This window comes from Loxodonta africana, chromosome 8 (assembly GCF_030014295.1).
Source record: "Loxodonta africana isolate mLoxAfr1 chromosome 8, mLoxAfr1.hap2, whole genome shotgun sequence".
In the NCBI taxonomy this organism is placed as follows: domain Eukaryota; kingdom Metazoa; phylum Chordata; class Mammalia; order Proboscidea; family Elephantidae; genus Loxodonta; species Loxodonta africana.
In genome coordinates, this window is record NC_087349.1 from 106,945,942 (window position 1) to 106,967,931 (window position 21,990).

The window sequence follows — 21,990 nt, forward strand, 5'->3', positions numbered from 1 at the left end:
CTATTTTCAAGTCTTTTGGGTATATACTAAGGAGTGGAATTACTGGGTCGTATGGTAGTTCTATTCTTAGTTTTTTAAGGAAAAGCCACACTGTTTTCCACAACAGCTGTTCTAGTTTGCATTTCTACCAGCAGTGGATAAGTATTCCAATTTCCCCACATCCTCCCCAACATTTCTTATTTTCTGTTTTTTCTTTTTTTTAAAATCTTAGCCGTCCTAGTAGGAGTGTAATGGTATCTCATTGTGGCTTTGATTTGCATCTTTCTGATGACTAATGATGCTGAGCATCTTTTCATGTGTTTGGTGGCCATTTGAAAGTCCTCTTTGGTGAAATGTCTATTCAAGTCCTTTGCCCATTTTATGATTGGGCTTTGTCTTTTTTGTTGCTAAGTTGTCAAAGTTTTATATATAATTTTGGCTATATATTTGGTTAGAATCTTGTCAAATATATGGTTTCTGAAGATGTTCTCTCAGCTGGTAGCTTGTATTTTCACTTTTTTGGTAAAGTCTTTTGATGAACAAAAGTTTTTAATTTTTATGGCCATTTGATTTCTTAGCTGCTACTTCCTTAAGCATTGATTGTTGATTCAAGAAGAATGAAATCCCTGACAATTTCAATTTCTTCTTCATTTATCATGATGTTTATTTGTCCAGTTGTGAGGAGTTTTGTTTTCTTTATGTTCAGGTGTAATCCATATTGAAGGCTGTAGTCTTTGAACTTCATCAGTAAATGCTTCAAGTCGTCTTCACTTTTAGCAAGCAAGGTTGTGTCAGGTGCATATCTCAGGTTGTTAATGAGTCTTCCTCTAATCCTGATGCCAGGCTTTTCTTCATATAGCCCAGTCTTGGATTATTTGTTCAGCATATATATTGAATGAGTACAGTGAAAGGATACAAACTTGCTGTGTACTTTTTCCAATTTTAAACCATGCTATACACATTTTTCTGTTTGAATGACTGCCTCTTATTTTGCGTGAGCATAATTACATGTTCTGGAATTCCCATTTGCAATGTTATCCATAATTTGCTATGATCCACACAGTCAAATGTGTTCGCATAGTTGATAAAACACAAGTAAACATCTTTCTGGTATTGTCTGCTTTCAGTCAAGATCCATCTGACATTAGCAATGATATCCCCAGTTCCACATCCTCTTTTGAATCCGGCTTGAATTTCTGGCAGTTACTTAGAAATGTGTTACTTTATTTTCAAATGTTTGGGAGATTTTTCAGACATTTTCCTGCTATTTATTTCTAGTTTAATTCCATTTTGATCAGAGAATACACTCTGAACACCCTTGGAGTCATTTCTATTATTTTAAGTATGTTAAGGTTTGTCTATGACCAGAATATGGTGTATCTGTTTTATGTTCCATGCACATTTGAAGAGAATATGCATCCAGCTACTGTTGAGTGAACTGTTCTAAAAAAATTATTCAGGTAGAATTGATTGACAGTATTATTCACCTTTTCTATATCCTTATTGGTTTTGTCTGCTTGTCTTACCAAATACTGTGACAGAAAAGATGAAATCTTAAACTGTAATTGTGGATTTGTCTGTTTCATTGTTCATTTCTATCAGATTGCTTCATATATTTTAAAGTATCTACATAGGTGCATACACATTCAGAATTGTTATGTCTTCTTGGAAAATTTACTTCTTTATCACTATGTAATGCTTTTTTTATATCCTTGGAAATATTACTTGTCCTGAAGCTTCTTAGTCTTATATTACTCTTGCTACTTCAGTTTTCTTATGAGCAGTTTGCAACTTGGTTTCTATTTTTTCATTTTTAAATTCTAAGTTATTTATGTCTGTACATTTTAAGCGAGTTTTTTATAGGTAGCATATAGTTGGGTCGTGCTTTTTTATGCAATTTGAAAATCTTTGTCTTTTAATTAATGTGTTTAGATTGTTAATGTGATGTTTTATGTCTTGGGGTTAATATCTACCATCTTACCAAACTTTTTCTATTTGTTTTACTTATTTTGGTTTTTCCCTTCTTTGTCTGGCTTCTTTTGGGTCAGTTGAAAATTTTTTATGATTCCATTTGATCTTCACTTTTACTTATAATTTATAATAAGACTTAGTGGTTGCTGTAGAATTTACAATATGCATATTTAGTAAAAGTCTACCTTCAAGTAATATTATACTGCTGGGTGAGTAGTGTAAGGTACATATAGCAGTATATGCCCAATTTCTCTCTCTATTCTTTGTGCTGTTATTTTCTACCCGCTCTTTCTTACATAAGCTATAAACATCATATATTATAACTTTTTTTTTTTGCCAGTCAGTTCTTTTTGTCTCCATTGCTTAAAAACTAGTGACTGCCATGAGAGGATAACAGCTAAGAAAATTGGACTCATTTCTCTGAATTTTCCTTTCTGGTGGGATCTTAGGCCTTTAAGTCTTTCCTGTCTATGTAGCACTGAAGCACACTTTTTTCTCCTCATTCTCTCAAGACTGCTGAAATATCAATATTTCTACTCCTTAACAACTGTTTTCTGCTTGGCTTTTCAGTCCCTGCACCCATGCTGCTTATGAATTTAAAAATGTTAAATTGAGTTTCAACTCTCTCTTGAATCTTGGGACTTCAAGTCCTGGCTGCCATAATAGCTCTATGATAACTTCAAGCAAATTTTTTCATTTTGTGTTTTTCTAGTTCTCAGTGGGTTTTTTTTTTTTTTTTTTTTGGGCCTACCTCAGCTAGTTTTCAGTGCCAGAAGGAGAATCAACCCCTTGAAGAGTCATCTTTATTCCTGATATCTTTGGAGAGAGAAACATCCTGGAATAAAATACAGGATGCTATTAAAACAAAACAGGAATTAAAATTAGCTTTGAAAGCAGAAATGAAAAGCTCAATAGAAAATTTAGGATTTAATGTTGAGGAAATAACCTAGAAAGTAGAACAGAAAGAAAAACATGAAGAATAAAGCAGAAAAATAAGACAATTAGAGGACCAGATCAAGATAACCAACATCTGAGTGGCAGACACTTCAGAAAGAGAGAACAGACAAAACAGAGGGGAGGAACTCAGTGAAGAAATAATTTTTAAAAAAATTTCTAGAATTAAAGGGTTTGAACAGCCATAGTGAAAAGTCCCCCCAAGTTTCCATAAAAATGAAAGTAAAATACAAACCAAGCCCTTCGCAGTGACATTTTAGAACACTTGTGTCAAAGAGATGCTTATATTATCCTTCAGAGAGAAATAAGTTCACAATTAAAGAATAGGCATTAAAAAAATGCTAGGTCTCTAACTAGTAAACCACAGGAAGCAGAATACAATGGAATAATCCCTTCACTATTTTAATGGAAAATTATTTCTAACCTGGAATTTTATCAATGGAAAATTATTTCTAACCTGGAATTTTATACCTGGGCAAATTATCAACTAAGTTTGAGGATGGAATAAATGTATTTTTAGCCATGTCTGCTCCCCAGGCAACCTTCCCTCAGGAGATACTGGAAAATGGGTTCCTGTCAAACAAGTGAATACACCAAATAAAAGGAAGACATAGGAAATAGATGCAATGCATGAGAGACACAATGTGAATTTCAGGGCAGTTTTGAGGGGAGATGACAAGATGAAAGCATTGTACAAGAGTCAGATGGTGTCTTAGTCATCTAGTGCTACTACAGCAGGAAAACCACGAGTCAATGGCTTTAATAGAAATTTATTCTCTCATGGTCTAGTAGGCTAGAAGCCTGGATTCAGGGTGCTAGCTCTAGGGGAAGGCTTTCTCTCTCTGTTGGCTCTGGGAGAAGGCCCTTGTCTCCTTTCAACATCTGTGGGCCCAGCTTTCCTTAAAATCTCCATGTGTCTTGTCATCAATTTTCCTCTGGGTCTAAGAGGTTCTCAGAGCAGGGACCCTGGGTTCAAAGGACATACTCTACTCCCAGCTTTTGTTTGTTTGTTTCTTTTTTTTTTTTTTAAGAATTTTTATTGTGCTTTAAGTGAAAGTTTACAAATCAAGTCGGTTTCTCACACAAAAACCCATATATACCTTGCTACACACTCCCAGTTACTATCCCCCTAATGAGACAGCCTGCTCTCTCCCTCCACTCTCTCTTTTCGTGTCCTTTTCACCAGCTTCTAACCTCCTCCAGGCAGAAGATGCCAACATAGTCTCAAGTGTCTACCTGATCCAAGAAGCTCACTCCTCACCAGCATCCCCCTCCAACCCATTGTCCAGTCCATGTCTGAAGAGTTGGCTTCAGGAATGGTTCCTGTCCTGGGCCAACAGAAGGTCTGGGGGCCATGAGCACCAGGATCCTTCTAGTCTCAGTCAGACCATTAAGTCTGGTCTTATGATAATTTGGGGTCTGCATCCTACTGCTCTCCTGGTCCCTCAGGGGTTCTCTGTTGTGTTCCCTGTCAGGGCAGTCACTGGTTGTAGCTGGGCACCATCTAGTTCTTCTGGTCTCAGGATGATGTAGTCACTGGTTCATGTGGCCCTTTCTGTCTCTTGGGCTCATAACCGCCTTGTGTCCTTTGTGTTCTTCATTCTCCTTTGATCCAGGTGGGTTGAGACCAATTGATACATCTTAGATGGTTCCTTGCTAGCGTTTAAGACCCCAGACACCACTCTTCAAAGTGGGGTGCAGAATGTTTTGGTAATAGATTTTATTATGCCAATTGACTTAGATGTCCCCTGAAACACATGGTCCCCAGACCTCTGCCCCTGCTACACTGGCCTTCAAAGCATTCAGTTTATTCAGGAAACTTCTTTGCTTTTGGTTTAGTCCAATTGTCCTGACCTCGCCTGTATTGTGTGCTGTTTTCCCTTCACCTAAAGTAATTCTTATCTACTATCTAATTAGTGAATGCCCCTCTCCCACCCTCCCTCCCTCCCCCCTCTCGTAACCACGAAAGAATGTTTTCTTTTCAGTTTAAACTATTTCTCTAGTTCTTATAATAGTGGTCTTATGCAGTATTTGTCCTTTTGCAACTGGCTAATTTCACTTAGCATAATGCCTTCCAGGTTCCTCCATGTTATGAAATGTTTCACAGATTCCTCACTGTTCTTTATCGACATGTAGTGTTCCATTGTGTAAATATACCATAATTTATTTATCCATTCACCCATTGATGGGCACCTTGGTTGCTTCCATGTTTTTGCTATTGTAAACAGTGCTGCAATAAACGTGGGTGTGCATATATCAGTTCGTGTAAAGGCTCTTATTTCTCTAGGATATATTCCAAGGAGTGGGATTGCTGGATCATATGGTAGTTCTATTTCTAACTTTTTAAGGAAGGGCCCAATTGATTTCCAAAGTGGTTGTACCATTTGACATTCCCACCAGCAGTGTATAAGCGTTCCAATCTCTCCACAGCCTCTCCAACATTTATTCTTTTATGTTTTTTGGATTAATGCCAGCCTTGTTGGAGTGAGATGAAATCTCACTGTAGTTTTGATCTGCATTTCTCTAATGGCTAATGATCCTGAACATTTCCTCATATATCTGTTAGCTACCTGAATGTCTTCTTTAGTGAAGTGTCTATTCATATCTTTTGCCCATTTTTTAATTCGGTTATTTGTCTTTTTGCAGTTGAGTTTTTGCAGTATCATGTTGATTTTAGAGATCAGGCACTGATCAGAAATGTCATAGCTAAAAACTTTTTCCCAGTCTGTAGGTAGCCTTTTTACTCTTTTGGTGAAGTCTTTGGTTGAGCATAAGTGTTTGATTTTTAGGAGCTCCCTGTTATCTAGTTTTTCTTCTACGTTCTTTATAATGTTTTGTGTACTGTTTATGCCATGTATTAGGGCTCCTAAGGTTGTCTCTATTTTTAATTCCATGATCTTTATCGTTTTAGATTTTATATTTAGGTCTTTGATCCATTTTGAGTTAGTTTTTGTGCATGGAGTGAGGTAAGGGTTTTGTTTCACTTTTTTTTTTTTTGCAGATGGATATCCAGTTATGCCAGCACCATTTGTTAAAAAGACTGTCTTTTCCCCATTTAACTGTTTTGGGGCCTTTGTCAAATATCAACTGCTCATATGTGGATGGATTTATGTCTGGATTCTCAATTCTGTTCCATTGGTCCATGTATCTGTTGTTGTACCAGTACCAGGCTGTTCTGAGTACTGTGGCGGTATAATAGGCTCTAAAATCAGGTAAAGTAAGGCCTCCCACTTTGTTCTTCTTTTTCAGTAATGCCTTATTTATCCAGGGCCTCTTTCCCTTCCATATGAAATTGGTGATTTGTTTCTCCATCTCATTAAAGAATGTCCTTGGGATTTGGATCAGAATTGCATTAAATGTATAGTCGCTTTTGTTAGAATAGACATTTTTATAACATTAAGTCTTCCTATCCATGAGCAAGATATGTTCTTCCACTTAAATGAGTCTCTTTTGGTTTCTTGCAAAAGTGTTTTGTAGTTTCCTTTGTATAAGTCTTTTACATCTCTGGTAAGATTTATTCCTAAGTATTTTATCTTCTTGGGGGCTACTGTAAATGGTATGGATTTGGTGATTTCCTCTTCAATGTTCTTTTTGTTGGTCTAGAGGAATCCAACTGATTTTTGTATGTTTATCTTGTATCCTGATACTCTGCTGAACTCTTCTATTAGTTTCAGTAGTTTTCTGGAGGATTCCTTAGGGTTTTCTATGTATAAGATCATGTCATCTGCAAGTAGAGATACTTTGACTTCTTCCTTGCCAATCTGGATGCCCTTTATTTCTTTATCTAGCCTAATTGCTCTGGCTAAGACTTTCAGCACAATGTTGAATAAGAGTGGTGATAAAGGGCATTCTTGTCTGGTTCCCAATCTCAGTGGGAATGTTTTCGGGCTATCTCCATTTAAGGTGGTTTTGGCTGTTGGCTTTGTCAGCTTTTGTTTCTTGATGGTAGCAGGTCCCTCTCTGTTCAGTTCTCTCTCCTTTTATCTCTTGTAAGCTAAAAGGTGATGCAGGCCACACCCCTGGGAAACTCCCCTTATGTCGGATCAGGGCTGTGACCTGACTAAGGGTGTTCATCCCACCCTAATCTTCATTAACATGACCTAATTCTGCCTCATTAAGATAACATACTTCCAAATGGGACCATAACCACAGGCATAGAGGCTACGATTTACAACACATCAGAAAATGAAGAATAAGCAGATCACAAAATGGAGAACAATCACAAAATACTGGAAATCATGGCCTAACCAAGTTGCTACATATTTCTGGAGGACACAAATCAATCCATGACACAGAGTGAGGAAATACACATTGGAGCAGTGCCACTCAGGAAGCAAACATGTTGAGAGCTGTCATTCTGTGATCCCTACTGTCAATGCTTGGCCTTTTAAAACTGAAGACTGAATGCTGGGCTGAGTGTAGCCCAGATTCTTACCAGTACCCTGTACAGATGAATATCCTGCTGAACTGTCTGTTCCTGGCTGCCTGAATCAAGCTGAGATGACTCATTTCACCCCACAGAAATGTTTTGTCCTGAATTATCCCTGAGAGATGGTGGTTGGCCATGGTGAGCTTAGAAGAAGAAAACGTCCCCTGTTCCCACCCTGCCCCTCAGCTGTTTTTCTTCTGGACCATACTACAGCCTTTCTAGAAGCCCCAGCTTTTTCATAGTATTCCTTCTGACCTTGACCACTGACTTTTCCAAATGGGGCTTCGGTAAAGTCTCAGGTAAATTGAAGCCAGACTGTGATCCCAGGAGAGGCTAAAATCAATTTCTCTTACCCAGCAGTAGAAAAATTGCCCTGTCCCAAGAGAACAACTTTTAAAACATATAAATAGCATATTTATTACCTCTACACATATACATAGAAAGACTACAAATAAAACTATGGGAGGAATTAATGAAGCATTCAGTGGTTCTCTTTTGGAGTGCATGTGGGGTGACAGGGAAGACCAGGAAGAGACTTCTAAGGTACTGGTAATGTTCTATTTCTTAAATGGGAGGATGTGTGCATGGTCTCTGTTTTACTAATGTTCTTTACGCACACACGCACATTCACATATACATGCAAACACATACATACCTTAAGTACTTGTCTGTGTATATTATACATTCCAGAACACATTTAAAAAACAAAAAGAACTTTTCTTTAAATCCCAAAACAGAACATTTGAGAAGCTTTAGAAGCTTCTCTGTACCCTCCAAAGTGTTGCTGTAGCTGGCATCTTTTTTATTTTTAATCTACCAGTGAAAATATTGTTCAACTATTATGATGGAACTTTCATTGACTTTGATCTCTCTCTCTTTTTAAACAGAAAGTCTTTTCATTCAAACAGTAAATATGTTAATATAAAGTAGAAGAAAAATCACGTCAGAACTTGGATAGTGGCACATAGTTTCATAATGAATCAGGTAATTTTTCACACGCTAAGGGCAATTAAGAATCTTACTTTCCATCAGCGACCTATTCTAGATTTTCCTTCATTTTGCTTGCTAGTTTTAAGGCTGTTTGTTCTCCATAGCGGTTTCATCCACATACAGGTTTGCTTAAAATTGATCAAAATCCATTTTTTTCCCAAGTGGGTAGAGGCAAAGGAGAAATTTCCTTCAAACAAAAAAATAACCCAGATGACAAAACCAAGCCTGGTTATCTATGGCAGAATACAGAAAATGACCTAAGTAATGAACAGGCCTATATGGACAAACAAATCCAAAATGTTGTTGCACATTGAATTAATTATTTAGAAAGTTCCAATACATACATAACAGAGTAAAATTGCCCTTAACTAAAGTTGTGAAATACTCTATGTGCTCGTAATTCCATTCTCTGACAGTCTTTCCTGAACTCAAGTCTCATGAGACCTTTTCGTTTTCTTTGTTTGCATGTGGAACTCATTTTAATTTTGTGCAAATAGGAAGCAAAGACTGTGTCATTTAAATTATTGATTTCTACAGTTACTGCACGCGTGCAACTTCTGCTTTGGTTTCTGATTCCGCGTCAATGCGTAATGGTTAATATTTCATTCTTTGGAAATGAAATAAGCCCAGGAGTATCTCTCTAATACTGAAAACCAGTCTCGAGAGAGCTAGGCCAACAGGATGTGTTTAGTGACAGAGTAGCCAAGTTTTAGAGTAACCTCGTTGGCTGAGGAGATGCACGAATGGGTTTGCATTGGACTTTCTGCAGTCTTCGTGGTTGCAGTTAGTTGCTGTGGAGTTAGCTCCAGCTGATGTATAACAGAATGACATGTTGCCTGGTCCCGCACCATCTTCATGATCATTGGTATGTTTGAGTCCATGGCTGGAGCTATTGTGTCAATCCATCCCATTGAGGGTTTCTCTCGCCTTCACTGACCCGCTACTTTACCAAACAAACATGATGCTTTCTCTGCACCCTACAAAGGATTGCTTTCACTGGCCTTTTTATGGGGGGAATCTACCAATGAATATTTTGTTCAACTGTTATGGTAGTACTTTTGTTGACAATGATCTCTCTCTCTCTTTTTATATAAAATCTCTCCAGATGACACACACAAAGTAAGTGAGTTGAGGTCTTTGATGATATTCTGTGATTCAAAGGGTTTTAAATGGCTAATTTTCAGGAGTAGATTGCCAAGCCTTTCTTCCTAGTCTGTCTGCAGTCTTTATATCCTCCCAATCAAGCAGAGAACACCTTATCCAACATCGTCATTATTATAGCTTTTTTATGTTGAGAAGGCATAGCCTAGTTGGTGGGCTGGGGGGAATCACGAAGTTTTAAAAGTTCCAAGAAAAAGAAAAATCTTTGAATAATGTGTAGAGAAGAAATTAACCTTCCTCGTGACTTTATCAGGAGGGACCAGTCCCTGGAAAAGGACATCATTCTTGGTAAAGTAGAGGGTCAGCAAAAAAGAGGGAGATCTTCAATGAGAGTGATTGACACAGTGGCTGCAACAATGGGCACAAACATAGCAATGACTTTGTGGGTGGCACAGGACCAGGTAGTGTTTCGTTCTGTTATACGAAGGGTTGCTATGGGATGGAACCAACTTGACAGCACCTAACAAGAACAGCATGATGTTAATGAGGCAAGGTTGGGTTATGTTACTTACTCAGGTCACATCCCTGATCAGATGTAAGGGGAGTTTCCCTGGGGTGTGGCCTGCATCACCTTTTATCTTACAAGAGATGAAAGGAGAGAGAAGGGAGCAGAGAGATAGGGAACTCCGAGCACCAAGAAGACAGAGCCGGGAGCGGAACGTGTCCTTCGGACCCAGGGTACCTGTGCTGAGAAGCTCCTAGACCAGGGGAAGATTGTTGACAAGGACCTTTCCCCAGAACTGACAGACAGAGAAGGCCTTACCCTGGAGCTGGAGCCCTGAATTTGGACTTCTAGCCTCCTAAACTGTGAGAGAATAAATTTCTGTTTGTTAAAACCATCCACTTGTGGTATTTCTGTTATAGCAGCATTAGATAAGTAAGAACAAAATTCTACAAGACTAATAGAGCATATCTTTCCTGCTATTATGGTTTGCAGAGGAAACTTCTATTGAGCTGGTAGTGTATGCCAGGCATGCAGTGAAAGTTATCTTTATTCTCTCCATCTAGCCAAAGAACACCATTTTTCATATATGAAGGAGAGAGGCAGTTTCTTTTTCCATTATTCCTGGTGTGCAAGTGCCTAAACAGATGAACATTATGTCGGCTTTCCCTGGGCCTTCTGTTTCTACCTAGAAGAGTTATCCAGCAGTGAAGGTTGTAATCCTTTTCATACGTGCAAAAGATAAAGTTACCAGATTTAGCAAATAAAAATACAGGACACCCAGTTAAATTTGAAAAATAGCTGTAACTGCCAAATTTTGTAATTTATTGAAAAGAGATGAATATAGAACATTTAGGGCCTCTTTAAAAAATCATTGCAGGATGAAGGCTATATATATATATATAGGATTCCTGGCAACTTTACCAAAAGATCTCCAAACCCCCCCTCCCCACCCCAGGCCCCATGCATAGAATACCATTAGGCTGCTTCTCCCCCACACTGAACACATCCTACTGATGCTTACCCTGGATGCTTCAAAATGCTTCTTCCTGCAGCATTAAATTCAATCCTATTTATTGCAGATGTACTATCTGGAAAGTACCTTGCTGGGTTCTGAGAGGTATGAAAATGATTGAGAAATAGTATTATCTTCAACAGGTTTAAAAGAAGACAAAGGTATAACCAACCTTAAACCAAAAAAACCAAACTCACTGCTGGAGAGTCAAATCCGACTCATAGGGACCCTAAACAACTCTAAGGTGCCATAAAAATTAAGGTGCCATAAAAATTCACCATAGGAGGGGTAAAATGTTACATTATAGGGGTACTTTAAATTTTTTTTTTCTCTCTCCCTTTACTCACAAGGATGTAAGCTCCATGGGGTGGTAATTTTTGTCTTTTTTGTTCAAGATCGTATCACCAGTGCCCAGAATAGTATCTGGCACATAGTAGGCACTCAACAAATACTTGTCAAAGAAAAGAATTACTGACTGATGAAGAGGAAACAGAAATGAATTCCAGCAGAAAGGATTAGAGATAATTCTGTAAAGAAGTTATAAAGTTCTGCAGAATGGAAATGGAAGTATGGTTATTTCAGTATGAGGGACTAGTATGAACAAATACGAGGAGTCCTGAGTTTTATGCAAAGTCTGTAAACAGAGCAAGGTGATAACTGCAGTATACCAGCTGCCGCTGAGTAAACTCAGACTCTGTCAGAGTAGAACTGTGCTCCATAATGCTTGCTTTTTTGGAAGTAGATTACCAGGCATTTCTTTCGAGGTACCCCTGAGTGAACTTCAACCTCCAACCTTTTGATTAGCAGCTGAGCGTGTTAATCATTTGCACCATACAGGGTCTCCAGCTGAGGTACAGAGATTAAAAAAGTAGATTGGATTCCTATTGTAGAGAAACTTGAGAGCCATAATCAAGCATTCAGAACTTTATTCTATAAGTCAGCATTTTTTAATGCTGTGCTCCATGGAATTAAGATGATAATAGATATTCTATACAAATAGTGATTTGTAGGCAAATACATTTGGAATATTTTGTTTTTTACATGCCTTTCTTAAAGATCAAGGCATTCAAAAAGACCCTAAGAAATCCTGCAGTAAAATCAAACCAACTTTCCAATCAACCAACCAACCAACCAACCAACCAAAACACACAGACACACACAAACCTCTATTAATCTTAGGTTACTTCAATCAGTTCTCAAACTTCTTTTACTGTTATTGTTAGAGGCCATAGAGTCAGCTCTGACTCACAGTGACCCTCTGTACAATAGAACAAAACACTGCCTGGTCCTGTGCCATCCTCGCGATCATTGTTATGCTTGAGCTCTATATCAATCCATTTTGTTGAGGGTCTTCGTCTTTTTCACTGACTCTCTACCAAGCATGATGTCCTTCTCCAGGGACTGATCCCTCCTGATAACATATCTAAAGTATGTGAGATGTAGTCCCATCATCCTTGCTTCTAAGGATCATTCTGGTTGTACTTCCTCCAAGACAGATTTGTTTGTTCTTTTGGTAATCCATGGTATATTCAATATTTTCCAACACCACAATTCAAAGGCATCAATTCTTCTTCAGTCTTCCTTATTCATTGTCCAGCTTTCATATGCACAGGAGGTGATTGAAAACACCATGCCTTGGGTCAGGGACACCGTGGTCTTCAGTGTGACATCTTTGCTTTACAACTCTTTAAAGAGGTCTTTTGCAGCAGATTTGTGCAATTATTTGGCTGTGGAACCCTTTTTTTCCTGGGCCATCATTTAACTTGTGGACTGAAGGCTTTACTGAGCCCAGTTTGCCTCAGAAACTGGAATCTATGAAGAACTTAAATGGTGACTTGGCCAATGACTTGCCCCATTCTGTCCAATGACATTTTCATGAATGCAGGGTTTAATGAAGAGAGACCTACATTCTAGTCTAGATTTATAACTAACTCAAATTATTCAAACAACCTCTGTGAATATTTTCTTTTTGTTTTTAAGCAACTGTAAAACAAGAAGATCAAATGAGTCCATCTTTCATTTCTATGACTTTATGCTCAGCTATCCCCTTGGGATGCCTAGACTTCAGCTCAGTAAAAAAAGTTTCCTTGAGATCCAAGGACAAGATGACCTCGAATGTGGGACAATGTTAAAACTTCCTCAGAGACACGTTTCTAGCCTTTTGCACTTCTTCCTCTCTAGACACATCATTTATATCCTGATGTTTAACTATTGAATCTGACTCCCATCCTGGCCTTTTTTCCCTAGAGATGCAGGTGGGGCTCTTTGCTATTGGCTTGGTCCTAGAATTTTGCCAATTTATTTGGAACAAAACTCTAAAGGTCAAGATTCTTCTTCAAATGATGAGGTTTTTTCCATATTGCAATCCAGTGTTTGGAGTCTTTGAGGTTGCTCCATCCCGATTATTATAATTAATATATAAATATGAGTGTATCCAATAAGCACTATGGGAAATAACACTAGATACATTGGGCAATTTTTAAAAAGGTGAGTAATTTAAGTTGCTTAAAGCAAGCAAGAATCTCTCCCATCCCTGTCCCCCACATCCACCCATTTTCTCTTTCCATAAACAACCAATGTTTAGTTTTGTTTTATATGAAAGTATCTTATACTTGTACGTACAAGAAAATACCTATTTATTCCTCCTTCCTTTGGCTTTTTTAATCAAGTGCCATCATTTGTTCTGAACCTTTGGTAATGTGGGTATTGATACTTTTGAAAAGGTAGACATCATGACAAGATTATCCTGCATCTCAGGGTCATCTTGAGCTCTGACCCATATATCCATGGATCTGCAAATAGCCTCATGGCTCAGAAACCAAAGAAACCAATCCAGTTGCCATTGAGTCAATTCTGAATCATGGTGACTGTTATGGATTGATTATGTCCCCCCAAAATATGTGTTGTAAATCCTAAACTGTATGTCTGTAGCTATAATTCCATTTGGGAATAGGTTGTCTTTGTTATGTTAATAAGGCAGGGTTAGTGTAGGGTGTAGTTTGAGCCATTCTCTTTAGAGATATAAAAGAAATGAAACTAGCTAGTAGAGGAAAGATGGGGTAAAATAGATGCCAAGACACTTGAAGATCTCCACAGAACCAAGAAGCAGAAGCTGAAGAAACAAAGACCTTGCTCCAGAGCCTACAGCGAGAGAAAGACTTCTCCTGGAGCCGGTGCTGTGAATTCGGACTTCTAGCCTCCTAAACTGAGAGAAAATAAATTTCTGTTTGTTAAAGCCATCATGTGTGGTATTTCTGTTATAGCAGCACCAGATAACTAAGACCCAAACCCATTTGTCACACTGTATTTTTGCCCTTTACCTGTTTCTGGTTCCACTAGACTGAAAAACTTGAGGACATGGATTAAGCTTTTTTTAGATGACTTTTTTTCTAACTCAGGATCTGGTAAATAAAATTTCCCCAGGAAATAGTTGATGAGTGAAAAAGTAGAAATAGAAAATATCAAATTATTAGTGGACAAAATGAATTCCACAATCAATTTATCTACACTTTTTTTTTTTTAAGGACTACTTGATAGGAAACACACTCAGACACACACACACGTGCACACACGCACAATCTGTACTGGTTAACAGTGCAGATGACCGAGCCAGACTTCACATTCCCACACCAACACTTACTAGCTGTGAGTCCTGCGGCAATTTGCTTAACTAGTCTGTACCTCAGTTTTCTCAACTACGAAATAGGAATAATAGTAGTCCCTAACTCATAAGGTTCTTATGAGGAGTAAATATATATAAACAGGGCTTGGATAAGTGCCTAATAATTATCAATTCGTATTTATTTAGTAATAATAAGAGGGCAGTGGTGGTTCAGTGGCAGAATTCTTGCCTTCCATGCAAAAGATCCAGATTCGATTCCCTGCCAGTGCACATCTGTCAGCGAAGGCTTGCATGTTGCTGTGATGCTTAATAGTTCTCAGTGGAGCTTCCAGAATAAGTTAGAGTAGGAGGAAGGGAAATCTACTTCTGCAAATCAGCGAACGAAAACCCTATGGATCACAGTGGTCCAATCTGGAACTTGTCATGGCGATGGCACAGGACTGGGCAGTGTTTCGTTCTGTTGTACATGTGGTCACCATGAGCTGGAGGCCAACTCAACAGCAGCCACCAGCAATAGCAACAACAAAAAAGCAATGATAAAGATTTAGAATCCAGAGTAACATGGCTTAGAAAATGGTATAAAAAATTCATACATAAATAAAAATTCTTGAAACCTATTTCTTTCATATTTTAGAGAAAAAAGTGTAATGTACTCAGTTACCCAAGGCAAAAACTTGGGAATCATCCTTGACTCATCAGTGTCTCACCTATCTCTCCCAACATCTAATCAGTTACTTAGTTGTGATAACTTTGTCTTCTCAGTATCTTTCGAATCCATTCCCTTATCTTCAGTGTCATTGCTAGCTGCCCTATTGAAGGCCTCTAATCTAATTTTCCTGCCTCCAGTCTTAATCCCTTTCCTTTTTCATATGCAGACTGCATTCAGAATGGTCTTCGAAAATGACTATTTCTGATTACATCTCTCCCCTTCAAAAAAAAATTTTTTTTTTTTACCTTCCTTGGTTTTTCTTGAGATTTTAATCCCTTAACTTGTATTGCAAGACATGCAAACATGTGGCTTGTGCTAATCTCTCCGATTTTCTGCCAGTCTCAACTTTGTACTCTACTTCGTCCATACTGAAGTCCCTCCAGTTCTCATATGGGCTGGGACTTCTCTTGAGTCCAGTCTTCTGCTGGAACACTTTCCTCCTTCTCCTCCACCCCCATCTTTCTGAACAGTGCTTTGGAGTCCTCAATAATTTTTACAAGTTGTGGGGTGAACTGAAAATTAGCCCTCAAAGATATGTTCACATCCTAAACCCTGGAACCTGTGAATGTGACCTTATCTGGAAAGTGCATTTGCAGATGTGATTAAATTAAGGATGAGGAGATGATCCTGGTTTATCTAGGTGAGCTCTAAATGCCATAGCAAGTATCCTTAAGAGAGAGGCTGGGGGAGATTAGATGAGATGCACAGAGGAGGAGGTGATGTGAAGATGGAGGCAGCAATTAGAGTGATGTGGCTACAAGCCTAAGAATGTCTGTAGCTACCAAAAGGTAGAGGAGGCAAGGAATGGATTTCTACTATGGAGCTTCCAGAGGGCATGTGGTCCTCCCAGCACCTTGATTCCTGGCTTCTCGCCTCAAGAACAGTGAGAGAACAAATTTCTATTGCTTTAAGATCCCAAGTTCATACAAATTTATTACAGTAGCCACAAGAAGTTATATGTGCATATAATGAGATTCTGAAGCAAAGAGTTTGGAGAATTGTTGCCCTAAGGAAAAGACCTGGGCCAGGACAGCCTACAGGCATCTCCCAGCCAATAAGCCAGCCTGTGCTATAAGGCTTCCAATCAGAAGAAGAAAACCTCAATGGCAGGTATCGTTAATATCCTTCAAGAGATAAGAGAGATACTGAATGCAAGAAACACATAAAGAGAGAAACTATTAAAAAGTAAAGAGGAAGAAGGAAAAGAATATTCAGAAAACAAAAAGAACTCTTAGAAATTACAGATGTGACAGGAGAAATGAAAATCTCAATAGAAGGACTGAAAGATAAATAGAGGAATTGTTCCAAGCAGAACATAAACAAAAGAGAAATGTTAAGATCAGAAATTTGGAAGACATTGCTAAGATGTGCAATGATGAATAATAGAATTTCTAAAAAGAGGGAACATAGAAAACAGAAGGGAGAAAGTCATGAAAACAATTCAAGAAATTTCTCAGAATTGAAGGTCATGAGTTTCCAGGCTAAAGGGTCCACTAGTACCAAAATAATGGATGAAAATAGACTCTTATCAACAGACATCACTGCAAAATTTGAAAATGCTGAGAACAAAGATGCTAAATGCTTCAAGGAGGGGGAAGAAATAGGTTTCAAAAAAAACAATTTAGAATCATAATGGCATTGATCTTGTTATCAGTAACACTGGAAGATAGAAGATAATGGAATAATGTCTGGAGAAGAGGCGAGGAATGGACTGCCATCTAAGGGCAATGATTTTCAGCATGAGTTTTGTGCAGCCAGACTCTAAATTATTGTAAAGGAGGAATAAAGACATTTTCAGACATGAAAGGTCTTAAAAAATTGGTCCCATGCATCCTTTCTCAGGCAGCTAGTGGAAGATGAGTTTTGTCAGAACAAGGAGATAATCAAGAAAGAAAACATGGGATCCAGAAAACGAAAACCAGTATTAAAGAAAGACCAAAGAAATTTTCATGATGATAATGAAGGGAGGGCCTGAAATGAGTGCTAAGCAACCATGCCTGACATGAAATACTTGGATAATAATGATACATCTACCTGTTAGTATTCTTAGGAGTATTAAATTGATTTATAAGTGTTTAGAATAGTGTCTGATACATAGTAAGTGCAATATTTATTATCTTAAATATTAGATAGATAGAGACCAAACCAAACCCATTGCCATTGAGTCAATTCTGACCCATAGTGACCCTACAAGACAGAGTAGAACTATCCCATAGAGTTTCCAAGGAGCAAGTGGTGGATTTGAATTGCCAACCTTTTGGTTAGTAGCCATAGCTCTTAACTACTGTGCTGGCTTCATGGAGAGACAGAAGGCAAATTTGGGGGATAAATTGATGAGAAGTATACAGAAAACTAAGCAAAAATAAGAAAGACACAATCTCCAGAGCAAACATAAGTTGTGTAACAAAGGAAAAGTAATCAAATTACAAGGCTTAGTAGTCAATAGTGTTTACGTAATAATAGCAATGTAAACACTGAATATTTGTCTAACCAAAATTATGGTGTAGCTATATCGGAGGACCGAAAGGCAGGAATTGTGAGTGAATTGGTGGCACAGGGTGTGTGTGTGAAAGAGCTAAATCTTACTTTTCCATGGTGCAAAGTCAATAGAAAGTGCCTCAAAAAAAAAAAAAAAAAAAAAGAGAGAGGAGAGAGAAAGCCACATTATAAGTATGTTATTTAGCAGTATGACTATAAAAAACAAAACAATTAATTAAAAATTTTTTAAGTAGTTGTATCTAGAAATAAAATGCATGAGGGGGCCATGGGAACACTGTTTTCCCTAACAAGTGATGTATATCTATTTGACTCTTTAAAATATATGCATATATAAGTTTCATTAAAAAGTAAAGAATCAAGCTTCTAGGAGTATATAGCAAGGTGTATATAAATTTTTGTATGAAAGACTGACTGGATTTGTAAGCTTTCACTTAAAGCACAATAAAAATTAAAAAAAAAAAAAAGATAAATGAAGAATCAAGGAGAGGAAGGAGAGATTATTCCAGAAGAAACAAATACAAGGAAGGAAAGAAGAGATGAGAACTTAAAACAAGTTCCAATAATATCCTCAAAAATATTTTTCAGGTTTAATAAACCAACTCACAATATAAAAACGTGTTGCTATGAAAATGGAACAAAGAGAATTCCTGGTAATTAAAAACAAGATTGCCAAAGTAAGGTATCAAGTAGTAGGGCTGAAAAACTCAAGGCCAGATTAGTAACCTGGAAGAAAATGTAGAAAACATCTTCCTACAAGTGGAATAAAAAATAAAAATGAAAATTTTCAAGAAATATTAAGGAAGCAGAGGACAGTATGAGAGGAGTCCGTATTCAACAATAGTTTGAAATAGAACAGAGAAGGGGGAGAAGGCACTAAAATAAAGTAATAAAATAAAAATATCTGCGACCAAAGGAAGATATAAGCCTTTGGCAGCGTCCCTGAAAGGCTGAAGAACAATAATGTACTCTCTGGGCAAACCCTGATGATATTTCTGATCTTCAGTGATAAACAGGAAATCTAATTAGCTTTTCTGGAGGAAAAAAAGCAGAATTCTTGCTAAAGTATTAGGATGAAGTTACTGTCAGAGCTCTTATCAGATGACAGTCCAGCAACGCTTTCAAAGATGTTAAGGAAAGAGGTTTTACCCGTGCATAACACTTGCAATGCTTGCAGGCACAATTGTCTTCACAATTTAAACACTCAGCTGCCCCTCCTTGAGAAAGAAAAAATATATATATCTGGGATATATTCTAGCAAAATCGAAAGTCAATTCAATGAAGAAAGTTGTTATGTGATTTCAGAAAGATCGGTGAGTGGTAAAAAAAAAAAAAAAAAAAACACAGTAAAACTTAGAGTAAGTTCCAGTGATTGTTGATAATTAGGCTGAAATTTTTGCAACAATGATTGAGAATAGATTGTTACACATAAAAAAAAAAAAAAACCTGAAACTAAAATTCCACATGAATTTAATAAGTTATAGTTGGCGTGGCGGAGAGTAAACCTGTTCAGAATTTCTCGCCTGGTTTGTGAGGATTGCTTAAATGGTGGAGCTATTGAAATCATCAAGGAGAGATATTTTGGATGTGGATCCAAAAGGATTTACTGAATGTTTGGATGTAAGGTGTTGAAAAAAGAAAGGAGTCAAGAGAAATTCTAAAGGGTTTGGCTGGAGCAACTGGAGGGCAGAGTTGCCATTTACCTAAATGGGGAAGAGAGTGGATGGCTTGGGTTTTGAGAGGAAGCACAGAAGCCTGGGAGACAACTACACTGAGGTCATCAGTGCATAGTTGTTATTAAAGACAAGAGGTGAGATATAATCACTAAGGGAATGGAAGTAAAGAACAAACAGATTTAAAGACAGCTTAATATTTAGGATTTGGTGATTAAAACAAACAAACAAACAAACAGAAAAACAACAACGGCCCACTGCTGTCAAGTCAGTTCCAACTCATAGCAGCCCTATAGGACAGGGTAGACTGCCCCATAGGGTTCTCAAGGCTGTAAATCTTTACAGGAGTGGACCGCCTCATCTTTCTCCCGTGGCGCGGCTGGTAGGTTTGAACCTTTCGGTTAGTAGTCAAGTGCTTTAACCACTGGACCACCAGGGCTCCACTGGTGACATGAAAGAGGGACAAACAAAAGAGACAATGACATCAGAGGAAACCAATAAAGTGCAGTGCCTTGGGAGCAATGGATCAGAGTGATTCAAAGAGGCAGGAGTAATCATCCCCTTCAGTGGAATGGCTCCTGTGTACAGAGGAAAGGACTTGGGATTCACGAGTGGGCAAGGAGGAATTAATTTTTATTCCATCTTTAGAGTTCTTTATTTCTCAAGCTAAGTGGTAGGTGCGTAGCTCTTCTTCATAGTATTTTATATACTTTTTCTTGTATCATAAATATTTCATAAAATTCGAAAAAAGAGCTCACAGAGTTTGGGAGAGAAACATAAGATAAAAATAAAAATAACAGTAGGGTGAAACCTAAGATAGGTACAACACAAAAGAATGCCTGGAAACATGCAGACATGATTCAGAGAGTAGAAGAAAAAAGGAACACTGAATATAAAATTGACAGGAATAATTTCAAACATATAAGTTAACGTACCACTTGCTAAATTCTCTGCTTGAAATGTGGGGACTCTTAGGTTGCTAATTAAGAAAGTTAAGTCAATAAAACTCTGCTTACAAAAAGGGTATCTTAAAATAAAATAAAAAGACCTACAAGAATGAAAAATATACCAAGTAAAGTCTAACAAAAATAAGGATTGCCAATATCCACAAGATAAATGGAATCAAAACTAAAAACAGCACAGCGTATTAAAAGTTAGAAATTATTTATTAACTAAAAGCAATTTATCAAGAAGGTGCTAATAATAATATTCGTGACCCAAACAATGACATTAATATTTATAAAGGATCACTCTTACCAACACAAGGGATTGTTAACAAATTCACAATCAAAATGGAAAGAAAAACTCTCAGAAACTAACAGCTAAGTAGAAAAAAAAAAAAACAACTCTATGGGAGATTTGAGCAACATCATTAACAAACTTAGTTTTTACGGGTTGACAATACATTTTAGAAAACAGAAAACATAAATTTTTTCAAATACTGTAAAAAATGGCATGTCAGGGGTGTCTGACTTCTTCTGACTTCACAAGAATCATGAACAAACCCCAAATCAGACATGCCTCCTTTCTCCAACCTTTTTATCAACTCTGATACCAACTGTCCCTCCCACGGCACTCTCTGCTTCTCTGCTGAGTTCGATAATTCATTGCGATGGCCACACAGAACTCACAGACAATACTTATGTTCATAGGTTTTTTAAGGACATAACAGCTTACAGGAAACCCTGGTGGCATAGTGGTTAAGTGCTACGGCTGCTAACCAAAAGGTCAGCAGTTTGAATCCGCCAGGGGCTCCTTGGAAACTCTATGGGGCAGTTCTACTCTGTCCTATAGAATCACTATGAGTCAGAGTCAACTCGACGGCAGTGGGGTTTTGGAACAGCTTACAATTCAGGTTCAGGAACTGTCAGTATGCAGTTCTTCCATCAGACAGCCTCTTGTCAGCTGTGCCCATATGCACACCTCTCTCTGGCTCCTCTAACTCTGCCTTGCCGGGGCAAGTGTTACAAAGCTCTTTTAGCTCTGCCGATAATAGCCTGGAGGCACACTGCTCCGCCAGTCAGCCTCGGCACTAAGGTGCTCAGCTCTCTTGCTCAGTGGGTCAGCACACACTGTAACTGCCTTGCTCCGTGGGCCAGGAAGCCCATGGCACCGTTTCCTGCTGTCCCCTGGTTTGGCTGCCTGTGTCATCACCATTTTTCTACTGAAAGATGCAATATTGAAGGATTCCGTGGGCAAAAGATTGAAGGACACAGGAAGTGTCAAAAGAAGATTGAAGGAATATGCAGAGTCATTGTACGAATAGGTCAACATTCAACAATTTTAGGAGATAGCACCTGATCAAGAGTTGATGGCAATGGAGGAAGAGGTCCAAGCTGCACTGAATGCACTGGCTAAAAATAAGGCTCAGGAATTGATGGAATACCAATTGAGATGTCTCAACAAATGAATGTACCATTGGAAGTGTTCATTTGTCTATGCCAAGAAATTTGGAAGAGAGCTTCCTGGCTAACCAATTGGAAGAGATCCGTATTTGTGCACGTTCCAAAGAAAAGTCGTCCCACAGAATGTGGAAATTATTGAACAAT